Here is a 27,407-nt window from a genome sequence, read left to right as displayed (position 1 = left end):
CTCGACGGGTGGGAAGAATTTATTTATTTATTATTAATTTTTATTGGATATAGTTGCTTTACAATGTTGTGTTAGTTTCTGCTGTACAGCAGAGTGAATCAGCTATACGTATACATACATCCCCTCTGTTTTAGATTTCCTTCCCATTTAGGTCACCACAGAGCACTGAGTAGAGTTCCCTGTGCTATACAGCAGGTTCTCATTAGTTATCTATTTTATGCATAGTAGTGCATATAGGTCAGTCCCATTCTCCCAATTCATCCCATCCTGTCTTCCCCCCCCCCCCGGTAACCATAAGTTTTCTACATCTGTGACTCTATTTCTGCTTTGCGAATAAGTTCATCTGTACCATTTTTCTAGATTCCACATATAAGTGATAGTATATGATATTTGTCTTTCTCTTTCTGACTTACTTCACTCTGTATGACAGTCTCTAGGTGTGGACGGGTTTCTTGATGCACTTATTCTTATGTTCCCCAAAGGACCTGTTTTATGGAACCTTCCATTGAATAGCAGCTTGTTCAATATTTGTTGAGTGAGTGAACAACAGAAGCTGACAGTTTATAATGCTAATCCTGTGTCCCTCCTCTTAACCCCCTAATTTTTATTTGACATGCAAACCCCTGATCTTTCAGATCACTCCCAAGTTCATTTCTCTCCCCTTCCTGCCCCTTCCAGGAATTTAAGAGTTCAAAAATAGATTCATCTGAAGTCACAAACCTGATTCCACCCAGCTGTCAGCGCCCTCATTTGAAGCCAGCCCTTCCAGAAACACACAGAAGAGCCACACACGCTCACCCTCCCACCCCCTTTTTCAGAGAAAAGAGCTAGGCCGTGTGTGGGAAAATGCTGTGGGCTTTGTGGTGGTCAGGACGATGAGCTTACGTTGAAAATGCTCTGCTCTGGATAAAAGTAAATAAAACAAAACCTTGTTCCTTAGAATTAACATCAGTGTTTCCTTCCACACTGCTGACATTTCGGACGGCCCCTGCCCCCTCGCCGACATCGCGTAGGAAAGGCTGCTGGGAATGGACCTCCCACGATTGTGTCTCGTCTGCACACTTCCTCCCCTCCCCTTAGCTTCTCCTAGCTGGATGCTTTTGACAGGCTCTGCGGCCTGTTTAGAGGTTGAGTGAAATGTTGCAGATTCGGGGATTCTGGTCTCTGAAGTCAGTTTCTGGCGAGCCCCCTCCCCGCGCCCCAGCCGCCGCGTCTCCCCGCTGGGATGCAAGTTGACAGCGAGCTCTGGGATCTGCGGGCAGTGGCAGAGGCGAGGCGTGCGGGGCACAACACCCTCAGTGGAGGTGATAATACAGACAGGATCCGCTTTGTTCTCTGGGGCTTCCTCTGAGCCTGGGCCCGGCGGACACTTGGTGGACGCGTGCTCACGTGATGCCGCCCGCATCCAGAAGGGGCAGGTAGCGTAGTGACCGCACGCCCCCCTCCAGGGCCTGTCACCGCGCCGCCACCTGCCTGTCTTTGCCGCCTCACCTCCCGCTGCGCTGCTCCAGCCGCACTGGCCTGCCTTCAGTGGCTCCCAGGCAGGAGCTGGCGAAGTTCTTCTGTAAAGGGCCAGATGGTTGATATTTTAGGCGGCGTGGTTTGTGGCTGCTCTCCTAGCGGTACCACTGAAACCTGCGTCCCCAGGAACCCCTCGGTCCTAGGCAAGCAGGGACGGTTGGTCACCCCGCTTTGCAGGCCCTCTGGTCTCTGTTGCAGCTGCTCAGCTCTGCCCTTGAAACGCTGCAGCAGCTGGAAAAGAGAGGAAACTGAGGGGGCGTGGCTGTGGGCCCATAAAGCTTCATTCATGAAGTCAAGTGGCCGGGCAGAGGGGTTCGCTGCCCCCGGATCTAAGGCGCCAGTCTCACTCCCTCCGCAGGGCCTCCACACTTGCATGAGTCGCTCTTCCCTCAGGTATGCACCCACGCCTCTGCTCAGCTGTCCCCTCCTCAGAGCCCACGGGTCTCAGGCACCCGGCTGCCGAGCGTTGGCTGCTGAGAACCGCCAGCTGCCTCCTTCTCCAGAGGAATGCCCGCAAGCAAAGGGCGCCACCTCGCCTGGGAGTCTATGCTCTGCCTTTCTGACCATGGCTGCCCCCGAGGGCCCGTCGGTAACTCCAGCGCCCTGCATCCTCATCGGATCCCCCTCCCGCCCACATCCCGCATTACTCACCGTCCCATCCCGTTGTTTCATTGTCTTCGCAGCGCTGCACACCATCCTAAGTGATCTTGGCTGCACATTCATTTATTGGTCTGTCGTCTGTCTGGCCCTAGAATGTAGGGACCACGAGTCCAGGCTGTCTTGCTCCTCGCCGGGCGGGGGCCGTGCTAGGCCCACGGCTGGCTCGCCATCGGAATCTGTGGTATTAATGGATGTGGTAACAACTGGGTGAAGCACAAGGGCTCAGAAGGCTTCATACGCTTTGCTCAAGGTCAGTGCCGGCGGGAAGGAGAGAACTCGGGTCCTGGGCTGGGCTGTATCGCCAGCATCGTGACTTGGGCAAGTCACTTGCCCTCTCTGGACACTGACCCCCCAGCCACAGAGGCACGTGTCTGTGTGCAACGCGAGAGGCTTAGACGGCCTTAGCTGAGGGCTTGTGCAAATGTGGAGCTGAATGGTTTGAGGAGATGCCCCCTGCGGTCTCCTAATTTGGTTCCACCCCGCACCAGACCCCAGATGACCCCAGCCCCCCGGCTCCCTGGAAGGCCCAGTGTCAGGTAGAGGGATACCCATCTGCGCCTCTTTGTGGCCAATTCTTTTTTCCGACTTCTTGGGTGTGTGACCTGGGCAGTGGCACAGGGCCCCGAACCCAAAAGGGCCACAAATTTTAATGCTCTGCTATGGCTGTCTTGAAATTCTCAATACTTTTTATGGATCTTGATACTCTTTGAACAAGAGCCCAGATTTTCAGTTTGCGCTGGGCCCTGCAAATCCTGGAGCCGGCCCTCTGTGCCCTGTTTGCCAGATTTAGTTCCAAGAGCTTTTCAGGCATCATCGTGATTATCTGCAGTCTACACGAGAAGAAACCGAGGCCCAAGGGGACCAAGGGATTCGTCCCTGGGTCGTCAAGCAGGGAGGTGGCAGAGCAGGCTTGGAGCAAGGCTAGTTCCTCTCACAGCCCCCTCCTGCCTTAAGCACCCCACACCCACCATTCGTCCTGCTTCTCCTGAGGACATTGGAGCTGCTCAAGAAACAGCCACTGATGATTGGCATTGATTTTATGTCAGCCTGGGAAGGGAGGCCAGCTCTTCATGTGGCTGCCTCCTTCTCCTGTAATCTTCAGAGCCCTCCTCCTCCAGGAAGGCCCCCAGTCCCTGCAGTCCTCTCGTAGCCCACTTGAAAGCTTGGGTGGCCCAGCTCTCCACCTGGTCCAACCCTGTGGAGTCCTGAGGTCACGCCTGCTGGTGGACAAGTGTGCCCAAGCAGCACCTCACTTCCTGGGGGCGAGCATACAGTCTGATGCAGCAAACTGACGTTCACAGCCCCATAACCAAGCTTGGGAATGCAAGTGGTTAGGTGTCAAATTAGCAAGTACCTGCTGCGTTTGGAAACATTTATCAACTTATTTTTACTTTTCCTTCTAAGAAAATGCAAAGATGCTTGCAGGGTACATGAAACATAAGGTAAAAACATAAATCAGAAGTCAGGAGGAAAGGAAAACAGACAAAGAAGAATAGGGATATAATAGAAATATAAAACAAAGCCAGAAATAAGACTACATGCTGTGGTGGGCAGAATAATATCCCCCAAAGGTGTCCATTTTCTAATCCCCAGAACCTGTGAATAGGTGACCTTATGTGGCAAAAGACTTTGCAGATGTGATTAAGTTAAGGATCTTGAGATGGGAGGATTATCCTGGACTATCCAGGTGAGCTCAGTGTAATCACAAAGGTCCTTATGAAAGGAAGTCAGGACTTCCCTGGTGGCGCAGTGGTTAAGAATCTGCCTGCTAATGCAGGGGACACTGGTTCAAGCCCTGGTCTGGGAAGATTCCACATGCTGCGGAGCACCTAAGCCCGTGCGCCACAACTACTGAGCCTGTGCTCTAGAGCCCACAAGCCGCAACTACTGAGCCCGCGCGCCTAGAGCCCGTGCTCCATAGCAAGAGAAGCCACTGCAATGAGAAGCCCGCGCACCGCAATGAAGAGTAGCTCCCGCTCGCCCAACTAGAGGAAGCCCGCATGCAGCAACGAAGACCCAACACAGCCAAAAATAATAAATAAATAAACTAAATAAATAAATAAAAAGGAAGTAAGAAGAGTTGGAGTCAGAGAGAGAGGTGGGGGCAGGTTGGGAGATGCTGTGCTGCAGGCGCTGAAGGTGAACTACGCCAAGGAGAGCAGGTGGCCTCGGGCACTAGGAAAGGGAAGGAGACGGCTTCTCCCCTAGAGCCTCCGGAAGGCATGCAAGCCTGCCGACTCCTTGATTTCAGCCCATTGACCTGGGTTTTGGACTTCTGACCTCCAGAACTAAAAGATAATACATTTTTATGAGCTATTCACTTTGTGGTAATTTGTTATAGGAAACTCATTTATGTATGAAAGAATCTCATCTATTGGAGACCAATACTGAATAAGTTTACCTCTAAGTAACCATCCAATCAGGGAGTGAAGCCCACTGCCTTTGTGATCCACAAGGTAGATGGATGAAAGCAAAAAAAATAAATAAATAAACACCCCTCCAAACCCCATCAATTTTAGTCCCCCAAGAAATTCTTGCTGAGGGTCCTCATAACATCAATGTCTTTCTCAGGGGGACCTCAGATCAGCAACCCTGAAGGAGGCACTCAGGGGACAAGGGGGTCCTCTATAGCCACCTCGACCTTCGGCTGGACCACCAAGATAAGGAAAATGATTTATTAACAAACTGTGGAAATGAACTCAAACGCAAATGGAAATCTTTTCCCTTGTGTCTCTTTTTTTTCTAATGAAAATCCAGCACATCCACGGGACTCATTCAAACAATGCAGAAGGAATAAAGCAGATGGTGTGAAACGTTTCCTGTAAAGGGCCAGGCAGACGATATGGGAAAGCAGCTGCAGTCGGGATGGTGAGTGGGCTGCTGTGTCCAAATAAAACCTTATTTACAAAAACAGATCAGTAGGTCTCTTGCCAGCTGTAGGAAAGCTTCCGCTAGCTCCGGGATGAAGCTCCACTAATCCTGCATCCCCCTCCCAGACAGCATCCCTTTCCTAGTCAAGTTGCTATTCAGGTCTGTGTATGGGGAACACCCACAGATCACAAGAGTGGAATGGAGATGGCTAATTGGGAGTGCCGACTGAAAAAATGCACAACTTAAAAGTTGAGAATTACGTTTTATTCAGCCGACATACTGAGGACTTAAGCCTGGGAGACAGCCTCTCACATAGCTCGGAGGGATTTCTCCAAAGAGCCGTGTGGCTGACAGGGTCTTTGTGCTCTGGCCGGTGTCAGGCCTGTGCCTCTGAGGTGGAAGAGCCGAGTTCAGGACATTGGTCCACCAGAGACCTCGTGGCTCCATGTAATATCAAATGGCGAAAGCTCTCCCGGAGATCTCCATCTCAACACTAAGACGAGCTCCACTCAATGACCAGCAAGGTACAGTGCTGGACACCCTATGCCAAACAACTAGCAAGACAGGAACACAGCCCCACCCATTAGCAGAGAGGCTGCCTAAACTCATAATAAGGTCACAGACACCCCAAAACACACCACTGGATGCGGTCCTGCCCACCAGAAAGACAAGATCCAGCCTCATCCACCAGAACACAGGCACCAGTTCCCTCCACCAGGAAGCCTACACAACCCACTGAACCAACCTTAGCCACTGGGGGAAGACACCAAAAACAATGGGAACTACAAAGCTGCAGCCTCTGAAAAGGAGACCCCAAACACAGTAAGTTAAGCAAAATGAGAAGACAGAGAAACACACAGCAGATGAAGGAGCAAGGTAAAAACCCACCAGACCAAACAAATGAAGAGGAAATAGGCAGTCTACGTGAAAAGGAATTCAGAGTAATGAGTGTAAAGATGATCCAAAATCTTGGAAATAGAATGGAGAAAATACAAGAAACGTTTAACAAGGACCTAGAAGAACTAAAGAGCAAACAAACAATAATGAACAGCACAATAAATGAAATTTAAAATTCTCTAGAAAGAATCAATAGCACAATAACTGAGACAGAAGAACGGGTAAGTGACCTGGAAGATAAAATAGTGGAAATAACTACCACAGAGCAGAATAAAGAAAAAAGAATGAAGAGAATTGAGGACAGTCTCAGAGACCTCTGGGACAACATTAAACGCACCAACATTTGAATTACAGGTGTCCCAGAAGAAGAAGAAAAAAGAAACGGACTAAGAATATACTTGAAGAGATTATAGTTGAAAACTTCCCTAATATGGGAAAGGAAATAGTCAATCAAGTCCAGGAAGTGCAGAAAATACCATACAGTATAAATCCAAGGAGAAGCACACCAAGACACATTAATCAAACTATCCAAAATTAAATACAAAGAAAAAATATTAAAAGCAGCAAGGGAAAAACAACAAATAACATACAAGGGATTCCCCAAAAGATTAACAACTGATCTTTCAGCAGAAATTCTGCAAGCCAGAAGGGAGTGGCAGGACATATTTAAAGTGATGAAAGGGAAAAACCTACAACCAAGATTACTCTACCCAGCAAGGATCTCATTCAGATTTGACAGAGAAATTAAAACCTTTACAGACAAGCAAAAGCTAAGAGAATTCAGCACCACCAAACCAGCTTTACAACAAATGTTAAAGGAACTTCTCTAGGCAGGAAACACAAGAGAAGGAAAAGACCTACAATAACAAACCCAAAACAATTAAGAAGATGGTAATAGGAACATAAATGTCGATAACCACCTTAAATGTAAATGGATTAAATGCTCCAACCAAAAGGCATAGACTGGCTGAACAGATACAAAAACAAGACCCATATATATGCTGTCTATAAGAGACCCACTTCAGACCTAGGGACATATACAGACTGAAAGTGAGGGGATGGAAAAGATATTCCATGCAAGTGGAAATCAAAAGAAAGCTAGAGTAGCAATTCTCATATCAGACAAAATACACTTTAAAATAAAGACTATTACAAGAGACAAAGAAGGACACTACATAATGATCAAGGGATCAATCCAAGAAGAAGATACAACTATTGTAAATATTTATGCACCCAACATAGGAGCACCTCAATACATAAGGCAAATGCTAACAGCCATGAAAGGGGAAATCGACAGTAACACAATCATAGTAGGGGACTTTAACACCCCACTTTCACCAATGGACAGATCATCCAAAATGAAAATAAATAAGGAAAGACAAGCTTTAAATGATACATTAAACACGATGGACTTAATTGATATTTATAGGACATTCCATCGCAAAACAACAGAATACACTTTCTTCTCAAGTGCTCATGGAACATTCTCCAGGATAGATCATATCTTGGGTCACAAATCAAGCCTTGGTAAATTTAAGAAAATTGAAATTGTATCGAGTATCTTTTCCCACCACGACAAATGCTATGAGACTAGATATCAATTACAGGAAAAAATCTGTAAAAAATACAAACACATGGAGGCTAAACAATACACTACTAAATAACCAAGAGATCACTGAAGAAACCAAAGAGGAAATAAAAAATACCTAGAAACAAATGACAATGAAAACACAACGACCCAAAACCTGTGGGATGCAGCAAAAGCAGTTCTAAGAGGGAAGTTTATAGCAATACAGTCCTACCTCAAGAAACAAGAAACATCTCAAATAAAGAACCTAACCTTACACCTAAGCAATTAGAGAAAGAAGAAGAAAAAAAAAAACCCCAAAGTTAGCAGAAGAAATCATAAAGATCAGATCAGAAATAAATGAAAAAGAAATGAAGGAAACAATAGCAAAGATCAATAAAACTAAAAGCTGGTTCTTTGAGAAGATAAACAAAATTGATAAACCATTAGCCAGACTCATCAAGAAAAAAAGGGAGAAGACTCAAATCAATAGAATTAGAAATGAAAAAGGAGAAGTAACAACTGACACTGAAGAAATACAAAGGATCATGAGAGATTACTACAAGCAACTATATGCCAATAAAATGGACAATCTGGAAGAAATGGACAAATTCTTAGAAAAGCACAACCTTCTGAGACTGAACCAGGAAGAAATAGGAAATATAAACAGACCAATCACAAGCACTGAAACTGAGACTGTGATTAAAAATCTTCCAACAAACAAAAGCCCAGGACCAGACGGCTTCACAGGTGAATTCCATCAAACACTTAGAGAGGAGCTAACACCTATCCTTCCCAAACTCTTCCAAAATATAGCAGAAGGAGGAACACTCCCAAACTCATTCTACAAGGCCACCATCACCCTGATACCAAAACCAGACAAAGATGTCACAAAGAAAGAAAACTACAGGCCAGTATCAGGGATGAACATAGATGCAAAAATCCTCAACAAAGTACTAGCAAACAGAATACAACAACACATTAAAAGGATCATACACCATGATCAAGTGGGGTTTATCCCAGAAATGCAAGGATTCTTCAATGTATGCAAATCAATCAATGTGATAAACCATATTAACAAATTGAAGGAGAAAAACCATAAGATCATCTCAATAGATGCAGAAAAAGCTTTTGACAAAATTCAACATCCATTTATGATAAAAACCCTCCAGAAAGTAGGCATAGAGGGAACTTACCTCAACATAATAAAGGCCATATATGACAAACCCACAGCCAACATCGTTCTCACTGGTGAAAACCTGAAACCGTTTCCTCTAAGATCAGGAACAAGACAAGGTTGTCCACTCTCACCACTATTATTCAACATAGTTTTGGAAGTTTTAGCCACAGCAATCAGAGAAGAAAAAGAAATAAAAGGAATCCAAATCAGAAAAGAAGAAGTAAAGCTGCCACTGTTTGCAGATGACATGATACTATACATAGAGAATCCTAAAGATGCTACCAGACAACTACTAGAGCTAATCAATGAATTTGGTAAAGTAGCAGGATACAAAATTAATGCACAGAAATCTCTTGCATTCCTATACAATAATGATGAACAATCTGAAATAGAAATTAAGGAAACACTCACATTTACCATTGCAACAAAAAGAATAAAATACCTAGGAATTAACCTACCTAAGGAGACAAAAGACCTGTATGCAGAAAACTATAAGACACTGATGAAGAAATTAAAGATGATACAAACAGATGGAGAGATATACCATGTTCTTGGATTGGAAGAATCAACACTGTAAAAATGGCTATACTACCCAAAGCAATCTACAGATTCAGTGCAATCTCTATCAAACTACCAATGGCATTTTTCACAGAACTAGAACAAAAAAATTCACAATTTGTATGGAAACATAAAAGACCCCAAATAGCCAAAGCAATCTTGAGAAAGAAAACGGAGCTGGAGGAATCAGGCTCCCTGACTTCAGACTCTACTACAAAGCTACAGTAATCAAGACAGTATGGTACTGGCACAAAAACAGACATATAGATCCATGGAACAGGATAGAAAGCCCAGAGATAAGCCCACGCACCTATGGTCAACTAATCTATGACAAAAGAGGCAAGGATATACAATGGAGAAAAGACAGGCTTTTCAATAAGTGGTGCTGAGAAAACTGGACAGCTACATTTAAAAAGTGAAATTAGAACTCTCCCTAACACTGTATACAAAAATAAACTCAAAGTGGATTAAAGTCCTAAATGTAAGGCCAGACACTATAAAACTCTTAGAGGAAAACGTAGACAGAACACTCTATGACATAAATCACAGCAAGATCCTTTTTGACCCACCTCCTAGAGAAATGGAAATAAAAACAAAAATAAACAAATGGGACCTAATGAAACTTAAAAGCTTTTGCACAGCAAAGGAAACCATAAACAAGACCAAAAGACAACCCTCAGAATGGGAGAAAATATTTGCAAATGAAGCAACGGACAAAGGATTAATCTACAAAATTTAGAAGCAGCTCATGCAGCTCAATATCAAAAAAACAAACAACCCAATCCAACAATGGGCAGAAGACCTAAACAGACATTTCTCCAAAGAAGATATACAGGTTGCCAACAAACACATGAAAGGATGCTCAACATCACTAATCATTAGAGAAATGCAAATTAAAACTACAATGAGGTATCACCTCACACCAGTCAGAATGGCCATCATCAAAAAATCTACAAGCAATAAATGCTGGAGAGGGTGTGGAGAAAAGGGAACCCTCTTGCACTATTGGTGGGAATGTAAATTGATACAGCCACTATGGAGAACAGTGTGGAGGTTCCTTAAAAAACCAGAAGTAGAACTACCATACGACCCAGCAATCCCACTACCGGGCATATACCCTGAGAAAACCATAATTCAAAAAGAGTCATGTACCACAATGTTCATTGCAGCTCTATTTACAATAGCCAGGACATGGAAGCAACCTAAGTATCCATCAACAGATGAATGGATAAAGAAGATGTGGCACATATATGCAATGGAATATTACTCAGCCATAATAAGAAATGAAATAGAGTTATTTGTAGTGAGGTGGATGGACCTAGAGACTGTCCCACAGAGTGAAGTAAGTCAGAAAGAGAAAAACAAATACCATATGCTAACACGTATATATGGAATCAAAAAAAAAAGAAAAAAAAATGGTTCTGAAGAACCTAGGGGCAGGACAGGAATAAAGATGCAGACTTAGAGAATGGACTTGAGGACATGGGGAGGGGGAAGGTTGAGCTGGGACAAAGTGAGAGTGTGGCATGGACATATATACACTACCAAATGTAAAATAGATAGCTAGTGGGAAGCAGCCGCATAGCAAAATGAGACCAGCTCGGTGCTTTGTGACCACCTAGAGGGGTGGGATAGGGAGGGTGGGAGGGAGGGAGATGCAAGAGGGACGAGATATGGGAACATATGTATATGTATAACTGATTCACTTTGTTATAAAGCAGAAACTAACACACCATTGTAAAGCAATTATACTCCAATAAAGATGTTACAAAAAAACGAAAACAAAAAACAAAAAAACCCAAAAAACAAACAAACAAACAAAAACAGACCAGCAGCTGGATTTGGTCTGCGGGCTGTAGTTGCCTCCCCACCTGCTTTAGAGGATAATAGATTTCTGAAGGTCCCTGAGCCCGTTCACAACATGCCTCAAGAGCCCTCAATGACCTGCATCATTTTGCCTCCCCCTGGGCTAGGCACAGAGACAACTCCTCCCAACCTACCTTCCCTGTGGACAGAAACAATGATACCCAACATGGGTTTGTGGGAGACTCTTGGTAAAGCGCCTGGCAGATCTGCTTGGCACATAGCAGGTGCTCAGAGACATGGTGGCTGGGAATAGACTCCTGTCCTCTCCTGATGGCACACAATCAGAGCTCATTAAAGGAGATTTTGGTGGTGACAGGTGCAGGCTAGAGACAAGTCCTACCTTGGCCACGTACTCTCTGTGTGGTTTTGGGTGAGTTACTTAACTTCTCTTCGGTGCAGAGTCTTCATTTGGAAATGGAATGCTAATTGTGGTTATTGGTTGTTGTGAGAGTTCAGTATAGAGTTGCCAAATAAGATACAGGATGCCACGTTAAATTTGAATTTCAGATAAACAATGAATTATTTATTTATTTATATTTTATATTGGAGTATAGTTGACTTACAATGTTGTGTTAGTTTCAGGTGTACAGTAAAGTGATTTAGTTACAGATATTCATATATCTATTCTTTTTCAGATTGTTTTCGTATGTAGGTCATTACAGAGTACTGAGTATGGTTCCCTGTGCTATACAGTAGGTCCTTGTTGATCTGTTTTACGTATATTAGTGTGTATATGTTAATCCCAACCTCCTAATTTATCCCTCCCACCCACCTTTTCCCTTTGGTAACCATAAATTTGTTTTCTAAGTCTGTGAGTCTGTTGTGTAGATAAGTTCATTTGTATCATTTTTTAAGATTACACATATAAGTGATATCATATGATATTGTCTTTGTCTAACTTACTTCACTTAGTATGATAATCTCTAGGTCCCTTCATGTTGCTGTAAATGGCAGGATTTCATTCTTTTTTATGGCTGAGTAATATTCCATTGTATATATGTACCACATCTTCTTTATCCATTCATCTGTCAATAGACATTTAAGTTGTTTCCATGTCTTGGCTATTGTGAATAGTGCTGCAATGAACATTGTGGTGCATGTATCTTTTTGAATTAGAGTTTTCTCTGGATATATGCCCAGGAGTGGGATTGCAGGATCATATGGTAGTTCTATTTTTAGTTTTTTAAGGACCCTCCATACTGTTCTCCATAGTGGTTGTACCAATTTACATTCCCATCAACAGTGTAGGATGAATAATTTTTTTTTGTATAAGTAAGTCCCAAATATTGAATTTTCTTCATATGCTAAACCTAGCAGCCCTATTTCAGTAAGATAATGCTCGAGGAACATCTGAGCCAGTGCCTGGTGTGTAATGGGAGCCCAGTAAAAGGTTAGGACTTTCGAATGTTATCTGTAAATGGAGTTACTATGTTTTTGACACCCTACCTACCCAGTTGTTGGGAGAACTGGACAAAGTAAGGTCTGTCAAAATCAAAGCCACTCCGGCCAGTCTGTCCTGTCAACTATTCTTCGTCTTCTTATTCCTTGTTCTTCCCATTCCAGCCTGTCAATTCCACAAGGCTGAATGAACCAGTTTCCCAGTGCCGGTGCTCCTTTGCCTGCTTCTGGGAGGGACTTTGCCTCTTTCTGGTGGGGGAGCAGGGTAGGAGGCAGCCCCTCTGTCTCTCCTTGCTCTGGGTGGTCTGGCTCCAAAGACCTAGAGAAAGAGCTAAAGTCAAGTCAGCTCTGAAAACCTGGTTCCCAAGGACCCAACTCGATTTGGGCCTGACAAAATCCTCCCTCCGCAGCCCCCTCTTCCCAGGATCCCCCTCTTCCCAGGATCCCCCTCTTCCCAGGATCCCTCTCTTCCCGGATCCCCCTCTTCCCAGGATCCCCCTCTTCCCAGATCCCCCTCTTCCCAGGATCCCCCTCTTCCCAGGATCCCCCTCTTCCCAGATCCCCCTCTTCCCAGGATCCCCCTCTTCCCAGGATCCCCCTCTTTCCGGATCAGCCTCTTGCTGGAACCTCCCTCTTCCTTTCTTTCACCACAGCACCAGCTGCCTACAGCCCACAAAGCATGAGAGATTTTATTCCATTTTCTATTCTTCCACTTTGGTTTATTTTATTTGACTCTTAAATTTTTCCCCTACTACTTTTTCATTGCACTTACATATCTTTTAAATAAAAAATGCAGGCATACAATTTTAAAAGTCAAAGATACTCAAAATTCACAACAATATCAGCAACAAAACCTTTCCTGTTTCCACCTTCCCCAACCCCAATCCCTGCGCCCAAGAGCAAACTCATTTCAACCTTCAGGCTGTTTTCTGTTCTTGGCCACTTTGTAGTGTAGCCTACTTACCCTACTACTTTATGCTTTGCAATATTGGATTTGTTCCACTCTTATCCTCCCCACCACGCCCCCTTGCCCTCCCTCCCGTCATTCTTCCAATAACAGCATCAACCCCTTTGGGATCAAAGCAGTCCCAGTGTGTTCATGACTGTGACTCCCTAAGTACTAGCCAGCCACTGCAATCACACCTGCGCACACTGTTTTGTTGGGTGCAGGGGTGACTTGAGGGTCCTTGTGTGGGCTTCAGGGGGCCGAGTCAATAGGTGTCCCCAGCACAGGGTCAAACCTTCTCAAAAGGTTTTGGAAGTTGAAGTTCAATGTCACTTCTGATGATGTACACACACCCCAGAACCCTGACCGGGTTGGCAAGAAGGCAAGCTTTCAAACCATAGTGCCTCTCACCCTATGGCCCAGACCACTCTTCACTCTGCCTGTAGGGTACCCTAAAGTCTTATTTTTATAGATCCCACAATTATTTCATGAATAACACAATCATATAGCACTGTAATTTGAGTGTTAAAAGAATGGCTTTGTTAAATGTAAAGAGGAGAAGAGACTTTGCCCCTACCCTCTTAAGTGCTGTACCTGGGACCTGGGAATTAAACTGACAAAAGACAGATTAACAGGAGAAGAGCATATTTTATTTGATGTTAATATTTTTATGTGTACACAGAGGCCTTCATATATAAGAAAGAAAGACCCAAAAAAGCAGATAGGTCTGAGAGCTTATATACCATTTTAACAAAGAACAATAAATTGTGGAGAGGTGACAAGACCAAAGAAAAAGGGGTTTGGGGTTAGGGACAGTAAATTGTGAGAAAGTGACCAGGAAATACATGGGGGAAACTAAAGGAAGATAAGGGTTATTTTAGTAGGTTTATTTGTACAGATTCATCTCAGCCTTGACTGTCCATCTTGGGTAATAGGAATGTTCTCTGTCTGGTACAGGGAGAGCACTTTCCTCATAGGAAATTTATGCCCTGCTTTTAAGTAGAAGGGGGTGGTCAGAGAGCCCTTCCTGAATCTGGTGTTTTTCAATTGCCTTCAGCTCAAAATAGTCAATATGCAAGAGTGTCATATTTGGGGATGGCATGTTCTGATCCTTTTCAAATGTAAACATTAAAAATATGCCACAGTTTTTGTTACCATATTTCTTAATATGCTAGGAGCCCCATAAAATGAATGAGGTCTGGCCCATCTCCACCTCCGAGAGGTCCACTGTGAACCCTGGACCCACAGAGAATGGTGCTGCAGGTGTGCATGTTTCGGGGAGGGGGTCTGGCTCTTGCTGGATTCTCGCAGGCCCTTCTAGTCCTATCCCCCATGTTCAGATGAGGAAATCTTGGCTCAGAGAAATGCCTTCAGTTGCCCAAGGTCATGGAGCTGTCTGTCAGTGGTGGAGTCATGCTACGATTCCAGGTGGTCTGACCTCAGATCCTGCACACTTACCCACCGAGTCATCATTGGAAGGACTGAGGGGGATGTATTAGCTTCCTAGGGCTGTGGTCACAAATTACCACAGCCTTAGTGATTTAAAATGACAGCAATTTATTCTCGTACGTTCTTGTGTGTCAGAGTCCAAAACGGGTCTCAGTAAACTAAAGTCAGAGTGTGGACCTCTCTCTAGAGGCTCCAGATGAGAAGCATTTGCGCGCCTTTTGCAGCTTCTAGAGCCACATTCCTCACATCCCTTGGCTCCTGGCCCCTCTTCCATCTTCAAAGCCAGCAGCCCAGCATCTTGCTTCAGCATCACTTTGCCTTCTGTGCAGTCAAATCTCCCTCTGCCTTTCTCTAATAAGGATGTTGGCGATTGCATTTAGGGACCTTGCAGTCATCCAGGATAATGTTCCCATCTCAAGATCCTTTACTCAATCACATCTCCAAAGTTCCTTTTACCGTGTGAGGCCACATTCACAGGACCCAGGATGTGGACCTCAAAATCCTTGGGGGCCATTACTCAGCTTACCCCAGCAGCCCTCAAAGGTGTGTGTCCCACAGGCTGGGTCCTCACCATGGAGATTTCATGGTGACCTATGAAAAGGTCACGACAGCCATGGGAATCTCTAGTCTCCTGTAGGAGGAGGAGCATGTAACCCATGGACCAAGCAAATGCCTCCAGAATCTCTCAGGCAGGATCGGTACAACCCAAGCTTGGAGGTCTTTTTTTTTTTTTTTTTTTTAAGATTTAATTTTATTTATTTTTGGCTGCGTTGGGTCTTCGTTGCTGCATGCAGGCTTTTTCTAGTTGCGGCAAGCGGGGGCTACTCTTCGTTGTCATGGCTCCTCTTGTTGCAGACCACAGGCTCTAGGCGTGCAGGCTTCGGTAGTTGTGGCATGCGGGCTTCAGTAGTTGTGGCACACGGGCTCAGTAGTTGTGGTGCACGGGCTTAGTTGCTCTGCGGCATGTGGGATCTTCCCGGACCAGGGCTTGAACCCGTGTCCCCTGCATTGGCAGGCGGATTCTTAACCACTGCACCACCAGGGAAGTCCCAAGCTTGGAGGTCTTAAGTTTCAGGAGGAAGGATGATTCCTGCCCCAGCAGCCCCCTCTGCCATCAGCACAGGGGGCTCTTGGGGGAGAGAAGCAGAGGGACAAGCTTCCTGTCCTCACCTCTGCTAAGATGCTGGGGAGGCTGGTAGGCTGTGGAGGTGAGACCTTTGGCCTCTGGAGGTAACAACAACCAGTATTTGAACTCAGTGAGTCCTGCTGTATGGTGGGTGATCTCATCTCTCTGATCCTCAGTTATCTCCTCCGCACAATGGGAACAGTGCCTGCCTCAGACGATTGCTGTCGGGATTCATAACCCATGTAGAAAGCGCTGGGCAGAGTCCCTGGTACATGGTGAACTCATGGCAAATCTCCTATCTCAACTAACTGGTAACCCCATAACCCAGTTGTTCAGGCCACAATCCTTGTCCTCCTCAATGCTGTCTCTCATTCCTACCCCATATCCAATCCATCAGCAAACCTTCCATCTGCTTTCAACATGTCCCTGCAAGAAGCCATTCTTGCTCAAATCACCATCATCTCTCTCCCGGGTTCTTGCAAGAGCCTCGTCACTGGCCTCCCTGCATCCCCTGCCCTCTTATCATCTCTCACCCACGGAGCAGCAGAGGGACTCTTTTCAAGCTCAAGTCAGTTCAAGCCCTCCTTTGCTCAGAGCCTTCCAATGGCTCCCTACTTCATACCCTTTCCACAGCCGACAAGCATCCGTGGGATCCAGCCTCCAGACCATTCTCTGACCTCATCCCACATTCCTCTCTCCATCTCTGTCTCTGCTCCAGCCACACTGGCCTCCCAGCTGCTTCTCCCACACACTAAGCAGGTTTCTGCCTCAGGGCCTTTGCACTGGCTGTTCCCTCTGCCCCAAATGTCCTTCCTTCTGATGACCATGTACCTAGCAACCTTGTCTCCTTCATGTCTTTGCTTCAGTGTTAACATTTCTGTGAGTCCATCCCCGGTCCAACTATATAAAAGAACAACCCCTGTATATCTTATATCTACACCTGATATGTGATTTTGTTATTATTTACTTATTTATTGTTTGTCATCTCACTGTCAGCTCTATGAAGGCAGGAGCTATGTCTGTTTTGCCTTCTGCTGTGATTCTAACATCTAGGATAGTGCCTGGCATATAGTGCGTGCTCACTAAACAGTTGTTGAATCTGCAGAAGAATTTATTGGAGATGGAATGAGACCAGTGCCAGGCACTGTTTTAAGGGCTTTATGTAGATTCTCTACTTTAATCCCCACACCAGTGTTATGAGGGAGGTACCATTCTGCTCGTTCCCCACTCCCTCCTTGCCCCACAAACACATTTACATCCACACAGACCCATTTGACAGATGAGAAAACTGAGGCTCAGAAAGTCCAAGTGACTTGTCATGGTTGAGCAAGGGTTTAAGCCCAGATGGGGAGAGTCCCGTGCTCAGTCTCTCTCTTGCTGCACTGTAGGATGCTGTCCACTCTGACAGCCATCAGCACCCCGTGGTGGCTCTTAAGGACATGCAGCGTGGCTGGTCTTAATTGAGATGTGCTGTGAGTGTGAAAGACACACTGATTTCAAAGGCTTCATACCAAAAGAGGAGTGTAAAGTATCCCATTAATAAGTTTTTACATTGGTGACATGTTGAAATGATAATATTTTGGATATATTGGGTTAAGTAAAATATATTATTCAAATTAATTTCACCTGGCTCTTTTCCTTTTTTTTTTTTTTTAAATGTGGCTACTAGAAAGTTCAGAATGGCATATGTGGCTCCCATTTGTGGCCCATGGTATGTGTCGGTTGGACAGCACTGTCCTGCAGCATCTTCTGTGTCCTGATGTCCTGAACATCTCTTGCCTGGGAGTAGGCAGGTGAGCTGCTGGACGGACTTCACTGGGCTCCAGGATGCCACAGTCAAAGCCTGTTCTCTGAAGACCCCGCTGAGGGATTCGGATGGCTAAATATTTACGGTTCTGAGGTTGCATTTCTAACAGCTCCAATATGCCTTTGGATTTTGTATAAACCTAATCATGGCAAGGCACACGGTTTCCATTTCCACCGCCTTTAATCCTCCAGCCCTCGATAAAAAAGATGTGATGACATCTCTTGAAGTGTTAGGCCAAGTCTGCCTGGGAAACGGCTACACGAATCTGCAGGTGGGCAGGGGCTGACAGGGGGCGTCCCCCAGTCGTTGTATTTTTGGAAGTAATAGTGGTGTCTTTAATGGTCAAATTCGATTACTCTCCCAACCTGGTTGTGGAATGAAAGTTAGGAATTCTATAGAGTCTAAGGCTAGACTTGCCATACCTGTGCTCACCCCTCCAAGGGGACTCAGTGCAGGATTTAAAATTGCTGCTAATGAAAATTTAGGTTGGGTGTTGGAGGACAAGAAAACTTATCATTTGTTGTGGGTTGTGATGGTGAAAGTAGAATTACAGTGTGGTGGGGTGTGTGTGTGTGTGTGTGTGTGTGTGTGTGTTTTAAAGCTATCTAATTTCATTCAGTTGGGCTGTGGCCACTATACTCTGTTTTACCAAGCCCCGAGAGCAGGGTGACACTCTGCATCCCTGTTTGAAGTGACTGCATATGGAGACTTCGGTCACAGGAGAGAAACATTTGGAAAAATCGGGAGCGCTTCAGGGTGACTTAGAGGCAGCTGATGTTCGAAGTCTTCTCTAGCGTGACCGACTGCAATGTCTCAGGTGGCACAAATAAGATGAGAACTCTGAAACATTTGCAGGACTTAAACCAAATTGTAATTAGAAGGTAAAATAATTCACATGGCTACCAAAAAATTTTTCTTCATATTAGATCCCAAGAATCTTGTTAATGGAGACATCATCTGAAGCTGGATATTTGAAATTTTTTTTTATTGGAATGAAAAGTCTCCTGTTTCTTTACTTTTCACTTCCTTAAACTACTGGTAGCAATTTTTAACAATGGGAAATTGTTATCCATGACGTATAGAGCATACTTTATATTATCCTGATTGTATCTTCTTTCTGAAAGTTAATTAATTCTTACTCAGGGCCAAGAGTGTTTTAGCACAAGGGCAATACCCCTGGAATCGTGAAATTATTTCATGTGAAGGCTAAGGTTTCGCAATCGTAGATGACAAGTTACTGTTAGAAAAAGAAATTCTTTCCTTTTTTCTTTCGAATTCTGGTGCCCTACTTGCAATGAAGTGAGGCTGTTTTCTTAAAATTCTGGCCTCTCGGCAAATGGTTATTTTAACTGACACTCAAGTCAAAAGCTCGTTTGTAATGTCCTTTCATTTCAGTTTTATGGCAAATTAAATTATGGTTGTGGTTAAACAAAATTACATTAAAAACCATATGTGCTGAAGAAGTTTTGAGGAAGAGTATCGAGTTTATACTTTAAAAAGCCGGAACTGCTCTGTTTAAAGTGGATCTTTCATAAACTTGGAGTCACCGAGCAACAATAATGTCCTTCACTGAGTCAAACACTTTGGAAAGAAAGGCGAACTGAAAACACTTAGTCGAGTTTTTCTGTCAAACCACGTTTGAAATTAAGGAATTCGTGTAAATTGCCGTCTTCTGCATCAGAAGGAAGAAACGGACACAATTCCCCTGCTATATGGAGTTGTTGTGACATAAGAAAACAAAATCTTTTTAAACCTCGAGTTTAATTAATTCTTTAAAAAAAAAACTTTAGCAGCAGCACGTTAAAAGGAAAAAGGAGGGGGGGGGGGAAACCCCGATTAGCTCCAAATAAGCGTCTCTTAATCACCCTTAGCAAGGCGTAATTTGCAAAACACTACGAGGAAGTAACATCTTTTTAATTTTAGGGGGGGAAGTGCATTGATAAAAAATAAGTAGAACATTTTAATTAAAACTCATAAAGTTGTGGACATCTGCCGGGGATTGTTCAGCGTGGCAGCGATTAGCGGATCCCAGCACGTAGATAATGAATCGTTACTGGCATAATGGGCAGGGTCCTCTGTGAGAACGCTGCGGGCTCACTTTGTGGGGCAGGGCATATGCCTATTAGATTCCAATAAGTTTAGCCTAAAAGCGGGGAGGAGGGTGAGATGGGGGGGGCCAGAGTTAAACACAGGAAACAAGCGTTGAGTGTGTGCCAATAAAAATGATCACAAATCAGGGCTGCTGATGTCATAACCCTGGGGGTCGGGGGTCACGCGGAGTGAATGCGCCTGAAAGGGACCGCCTGTCTGCGGCCGGAGCGGCGGCTGGCGAGGGGGGCGCGGCGCGCACAAAGGGCCCGGAGCGCCTCGTTAGAGACGCGTTTGATGGGCTCCCGTCCCCCAAGGGGGCCCTGGGCGACGTCAATGGGATAATTACGATGATCTAATGGCCGGCTCTTTTGCATGCAGGCCCGCCTCAATAGGGCGCCTTGAGGCTGCATTGAGGCCGGGCTGTGTAAACTGTAGGGTGCCTCGTCGACTTGGAGCCGCGGAGACTGGCGGCGGGTCAACTTGGACCACTTTGCATTCACGCTCTGAATAGGCGGAGCGGGAGGCGCCCCTTTCCGCGGCCGCCTTTCAGCCGCGAGAGTGACAGATTGGAGGTCAGGGGCTGGCGGGATGGAGGCCCCGGCGGCGCAGATGGACCGCGCGCGCGGCCACTGCGCGGACCCCCGCCCGGACCCCCGCCCCGCGCCGAGGCGCGTCTACGCGGACCGCTCGAACCGCGCGCCGGTGCGGGACCCGCAGCTTCGGTCCTCCCAAGGCGGCCGCGGGAAGAGCGGGTTTCCACTTGCCCCCAGATCGCCTCTCTCTTAATTACAAGAGTAATACGTCCAACAAGTCCCACAGCCCAGCACTTGGCTCCTCTCCCGGCACTTGTGCGCGTCCCCAGAAGCGGACTTGGCCCCTGCCTAGAGCACGAGCAAAGCAGCCCCACCCGAATGCTTTGGTGGAGCAGGGGAGGGGCGGGAAAGAAAAAAAAAAAGAACTGGGTAGTTCGATATTTCAAAAGAATGCTCAGTGGATTATGTTGGACCACATGACATTGCCGATGCCCCACCACTTTTGACCCAAGAAGCTGGCGATTTCATGTGGTGCAACCGAACGGTATCCTGCTTCCCTCAGGACTCAGGGTATTCATCGTGAATTATTTTGCAGACGCAGGAATCCCGGTCTTTTCGGCCCCTAGGAGTTTTACAGAGCGGGGTCTTTCATCAAGCACATAATAGGCACTCAATGAATATCGGTGGAATGAACGAATGAATAAACGAATATAGAATGTACACAGGAACAGTAAGTCGTTCTCTCCTTTGCCCTCCTCCCACCAGCGGCCCCAACTCCTCTAAGGCCAGCAATTCCAACAGCCTGGAACATTGCGTTTCCCTCCTTTCTCTTGCAGTTAAGAAAAACCACTCTGTTTCTAGAAAACTTAAATCATACTTACAAGGTAAGAAGAAAGTAATAATCCTTACATCATCGTTCCAGACCTGTGTGTGTGTTCTCTCTATAAGACTGCATATGATACATCACATATCCTAGGTCACAAATATAGCCCTGCTTTTATATTGGCAAGATCATAGGATACACGATATTTGACAACCTGATATAACCCACCCTCACTGACGTTGTTCTATACCAGTAAATATCGATGTACGTTCTCTTATAAATAGCTAGCTATCGCTTGTGACATGGACACAACCTTATTTGCTTAAGCAATCCCCCACTGATGGACACGTTCATTGTTTCCATTTTTTCCTCTTTAAAACAACATTGTTATGAATGTATTTGCACATTCTATTTCTATACATTCTTCCAATTATCTCCTTAAGATGAATAATTATTGTTTCAAGGAGGGTAAAGGATGCCGCTTCTCTTACATAGTCTATATTTAGGGCTGGAATCAATCCTAGACAATAGCCTTCGTCGCATATGAAAAAGCATAAAAATGCACCGAGCTATTCAGTCCTCATCCTCACAGCAAACATTTAAACTCTCATCTTTTCCAACCCAGAAACTTTCTTTTTCTTAGCAGAAATTTTGGGGGTCACTCCAGGGAAAGAGATGTCTCTGATCTTATTATCCATTCTTTTCTTCATTCAGTGAAGTCCTTTTCTTTGGGCCAACAGTTAGAAATGATTTCATCTTTGATGCCTTCCCTGGAGTCATAACCCTTTCACAGTTGAGCTGAGCACCAGATTACCTTGAGGTCCCAAAGCCAGACTTGGAAACAATTCTCAGCCCAGCAAATGACAGCGTGTAACTGATGAAATGGAATTGCCAAGCGTAATAAGATGCAGCCGCTGCTTTGGGATCGTGCTGCTACTCACATGATATCCAAGCTGCATCTGGACTGCAGGATAAATTCATCATCAGACAGAAAACAAAAGTGGAATCAAGTGGTACTTAAGCATTTTAAAATTCAATCCAATTTCAATAAAACAATATATGTACGTCGTAAACACTTTTTCCAAACGTGACAGTGGAAAGTTTCTCCCCCATCTCATCTCCACCACCACCACCCAGTTTCTAGATTTTTCTCCCCAGAGGCAACCACTCCTATCATTTCCTGCATCTCTTTCCATCAGTATTTGCACACATACACACAGCTGCATATATGCATCTCCCCATTTACACTGGAAGTTAATATACTCTATACTTTGTTATGCATTTTGCTCTTTTCACTTACAGACTCTGGATCAGTATTCCTTGGTGTGATGAACCACAGTTTAACCAATCCCCTGCTAGTGGACACTTAGGTTGGGCTCAGTCTTTTGTTACTACAAACAGTATTCTTCTCACACAGGTAAACTAGAACTGTTGTTAAATTCCCAGCAGTGGAAATGATTTAAAAGATATGTGCATTCAAAACTTAACAGCTCTTGCCAAAACGTCCTCCGAAGAAATCCTTCCTATTTGCACTCCCCAAAATCAGGTCTGAGAGGACCCATTTCCCTATACCTTCGCCTTCTCAGTGCCTTGTCAACTTTTTAATTTCTGTTAATCAGATCTGTGAAAATGGCTGAATGATATTTTGATGGCTAAATAGCCTACGTGACTTTGGATCCGAACCCAGTCTCAAAGGGAGGATGGAGTAATGGGCTCCAATCCCGCACTGAGCCAGGAGTTCAAAATTCCTGGGAATGTTGGCCCCATGGAGCCCCTCCCCCCCCAAGAGGGGGAAGGAGAACAGCCCGTGGCAGTGTTTACCCTGCATGAATGGGGGAGGGCCCGTGCCCTTGTTTGGGGTGCGGCCCTCCCTCTGGCTGGCGTCACCCTGCCGCCGACAGTCACTCTACCCTCGGGCTAAGGGCTCCCTGGGACCCCAGCAGCGGAAATACCACCCAGCTGTGCTGGGAGGTCAAACCCAGGACAGGACCCAGGTATCAGGCATGATGCACCTGCTTAGGCAGATGTGACCACAGTAGGCGGCTAGATCTCCATATTCTCAGACTCGACCGCAGCCTTCATCCAAAGCCTTCTGGAAATCCCCATCCCCTCCCCACTCCACCCTGCCCAACGAATAAAAGGGGCAGATTGCATTGGAAACGGACAAAATTGCATATTCCTTTTGGATAAGCAAGGAGACCTGAGCAGGACTCTTGCAGGGGATACGGCTCTCCCTCAAGGCCTTGTCTTTGCACGGAAGCTCATAAAACCTACTCTAAAGATCTGGTCTAAAATACCCTCTTTCGGCTGTGATTTCGGGTATGACTGAGGAACTCTGGGCATTTCAGCTCTTTAACCTGTTAAAACAGACCACTCAACCTTTTTTATGCCTTAGAGCCCTCCCAGCATTCCGCTTCCTTTTAAATGCGTGCCCGGGGCGGGGTGGGGTCTGGAGCCCGTTGTGCTTTGCTCTTCCAAGCTGCTCTGTAACCAGTTTTCTGCGCCTGTCCCAGCCAGCAGCGTTTTCTGTGAAAACACGGTTCTCTCTCAGTTTCTTTCTCAGGATCTGCAGCTCCTTTTGCCCCAGTGAAAATGATCCTCGGCCATGGTGGAACGTTATTCTGTGTATTTGGAAATTGGTAAAGGCCGTGAAAAAAATACTTTAAAGCTTAAAGCTTCTGCTGCAACAGTACCTCGATCTAATTTTACTGGCTGTTGTTTCAGAAAAATACCTTACGTGTTGGTTTAAGAAAAATTTTCAGGTTGTCGTTATTTTTACCTTCTCTTTATCGTTGCCTGTTAAGTCTTTTTCAGGAGCTGAAAATAAATAATCTGCAAACAGCCAAAGGGGGAAAGGGTTCTGTTGTGCAGGGCCGGCGCTTTGGTTTGGTTTGTTTTTTTTTCTCTCTCCAAAGAGGACACTATCCACTCGTTCTCTGATAGAGCTCTCAGGTGTTACATCCTCAGCCAGCTCTGGTGGATTTGAGCACCTGAAGCCAGGACATCAAAGAGTTAAATGTAAATAGCTCGACTTTGCAGGACGTCTGGCTCCCACCTCACGTAGGTAGAGTTTGGAATCTGGGGTCCCACAAACCCCTTGCATTTTTGGTTGATTGTCTTTAATTGCTTTTGAGGGCTGAGCAAGGTTGCTTGTGCCTCAGGGCTCTCATGACAGACAAGGAATGTTTTCCATGCCATTTATAAGGAACACATCATGAAGCATCAAACAGAGCAAAAATGACAAGAACAGCGAGTGTCTCATCATAGCCTTTATTTAAGTAGAGGATGCAGTAAACAGAAAGAAAAACTAACCACTTGGGGGGGTGGATTCATTTGCTTTGATTGCCTATTATTCAGAAAGGCATTTATACCCTGATTTTTACAATATTTGCTGAAGCCCTAATTTCTCTGGTTGAAGGATGGAGGGACAGAGTTGGTGGGGCACAGTGGTGGGCAAAGAGGTGCTGACCTACCCTCAAAGCCCAGTTAAATCCAGTTTAGTGTCTAAAAGAGAAAAAGTACTTGCTAATTATTTTTTAGAATTTATTTCTGGGGAGAGTAGCAAATATGGAGAAGTTGTTCCCATATAGCCAGAATTAGGATCATCAGATTTATCAAATAAAAACACAGGCTGGCCATATACACAAATATTGAATCGTTATGGTGTACACCTGAAATTAATATAATGTTGTGTGTCACTTATACCTCAAAAAGAAGAAGAAGAGGAGGAGAAGGAAAAAATACAGGATGGCTAGCTCAATTTGAATCTCAGGTAAACAATAAAGAATTTTTAAGTACAAGTATGTCCCAGGCAATATTTGGGACAGATTTATATTTGAAAAAATTATTTGCTGTTTATCTGAAATTCATTTAACTGGGTGAGGTTTGGCAACTCTGTCAGAGGTAGGAATATAAACTCTGGTTCCTTTTAATTCCATCGTCTCTGTATGTCTGGATCACAGGAAAATTACGTGCTACTCCATAAAAAGAGAAGTTAAGGGGGGAGGTAGCACACACATTAGTCAAAGGCTAAATAATCTTCACTAAGCTGTACTTTACCCCCAAGAGCATACGTTTGTATTGGTAACTGTGGAAGCACGTGGAGGTGCCATGATGGACCCGTGGAAACTGCACTGTGGAAGCAGAAGGGTGGGGCGTGGCCTGAGGACTCGAGCAAGGCCTCTGGCTGCTTCCTCAGGTGTGACCCTGAGAAAGTTGCTTACACTCGCAGAGGCTCAGTTTTCTCATCTGTTAACAGGAATATCTGTCCCTCTCTCCTGGAGTGTCCTCATCCAGGTAACACGAGGCTCAGTGATGGACACGTAGCCCTTTGGAAGTGGTGGGTTTTCACAGGCGGAGAGGCCGCGTCTCCTGATGGTATGGGTCCCTGGCCTTGAGAGACAAGGGGACCCGCGGTTCTGTGGCTGTGTGGCCAATGCCTTCGGTGTCCTCACTTGTGATCCTTGTGAAATTTAAACCACAGTCACCTTTTTAAAATGGAAATGCCAGTTTTCCTTATCCCTGTTCAGATATTTGAAATGGCTTCTTATCACCCTCGGAATGAAATCAAGGTTTTTTGTTTTTTTTTTTTTTAATTAATTAATTTATTTATTTTAGCTGTGTTGGGTCTTCGTTTCTGTGCGAGGGCTTTCTCTAGTTGCGGCAAGCGGGGGCCACTCTTCATCGCGGTGCGCGGGCCTCTCACTATCGCAGCCTCTCCTGTTGCGGAGCACAGGCTCCAGACGCGCAGGCTCAGTAGTTGTGGCTCACAGGCCCAGTTGCTCCCCGGCATGTGGGATCTTCCCAGACCAGGGCTCGAACCCGTGTCCCCTGCATTGGCAGGCAGATTCTCAACCACTGCGCCACCAGGGAAGCCCGAAATCAAGGTTTTTAACATGACTTACGAGAACTTTCCTGAGATCCCATCCACCCACCCACGTGGTTGTACCTCCCTCACCAAGTTCCTGCCACTCTGGCCTCCTTGCTGCCGTCTCAGACTCTGCAGCCGGGACTGGGTGAGGCAAGAGAGGGATCCTGGATGCAGAATTTAGGGCAGTCCTTATCCCTCTGCAGGAGCTCATCCTTTCTGTGACGGATGCAGAGCTGGTCCCTCTCGGACTAAGAAATGGCAGCCCACCCACTCATACATAGACAATTAATTTATGACAAAGGAGCAAAGAACACACAATGGAGAAAGGGATAGTCTCTTCAATATGTGATGCTGGGAAAACTGGAGAGGCATATGCAAATGGAACTAGACCACTATCTTAGACCATACACAAAAATTAAATCAAAATGGATTAAAGGCTGGAATGTAAGACCTGAAACCGTAAAATTCCTAGAAGAACACATAGATGACAACCTCACTGACATCAGGCTTAGTGATGTTTTTGTGGATCTGATTCCAAAGGCAAGGGAAACAAAAACAAAAATAAATAAATGGGATTACATCAAACTAAAAAGCTTCTGCACAGTGAAGGAAACCATCATAAAAACCAAAAGGCCACCTACTGAATGGGAGAACATATTTGCAAATCATATATCTATTACGGGGTTTATATCCAAGCTATAAAGAACTCATAACTCAACAACAAAAAAACCAAGCAACCCAACTAAAACATGCACAGAGGATCTGAATAGACATTTTCTTCCAAAGAGGACATACAGGTGGCCAACAGGCACATGAAAAGATGTTCAACATCACTAATTATTAGGAAAATACAAATCAAAACCACAGTGAAGTATCACCTCACCCCCATTAGAATGGCTATTATCAAAAAGACAAGAAATAACAAGTATTGGGTAAGATGTGGAGAAAAGGGAACCCTCCTGCACTGTTGGTGGGAATGTAATTTGTTGCAGCCGCTATGGGAAACATAAGGGAGATTCCTTGAACAATTAAGAATAGAACTACCATATAACCCAACTATCCACTTCTAGGCATTTATTTAACCAAAGAACATGAAAACACTAACTCAAAAAGACAGATGCAGCCCTATGTTCTTTGCAGCGTTATTTACAATAGCCAAGATACGGGAACAACCTAAGTGTCTATCAACAGATGAATGGATAAAGAAGATGTGGTATAAATATACAATGGAATACTACTCAGCC

The sequence above is a fragment of the Balaenoptera musculus genome, chromosome 15 (assembly GCF_009873245.2).
Source record: "Balaenoptera musculus isolate JJ_BM4_2016_0621 chromosome 15, mBalMus1.pri.v3, whole genome shotgun sequence".
NCBI classification, from domain to species: Eukaryota; Metazoa; Chordata; class Mammalia; order Artiodactyla; family Balaenopteridae; genus Balaenoptera; species Balaenoptera musculus.
The sequence above is the reverse complement of the archived record's forward strand: the minus strand, read 5'-3'. Positions refer to the sequence as shown.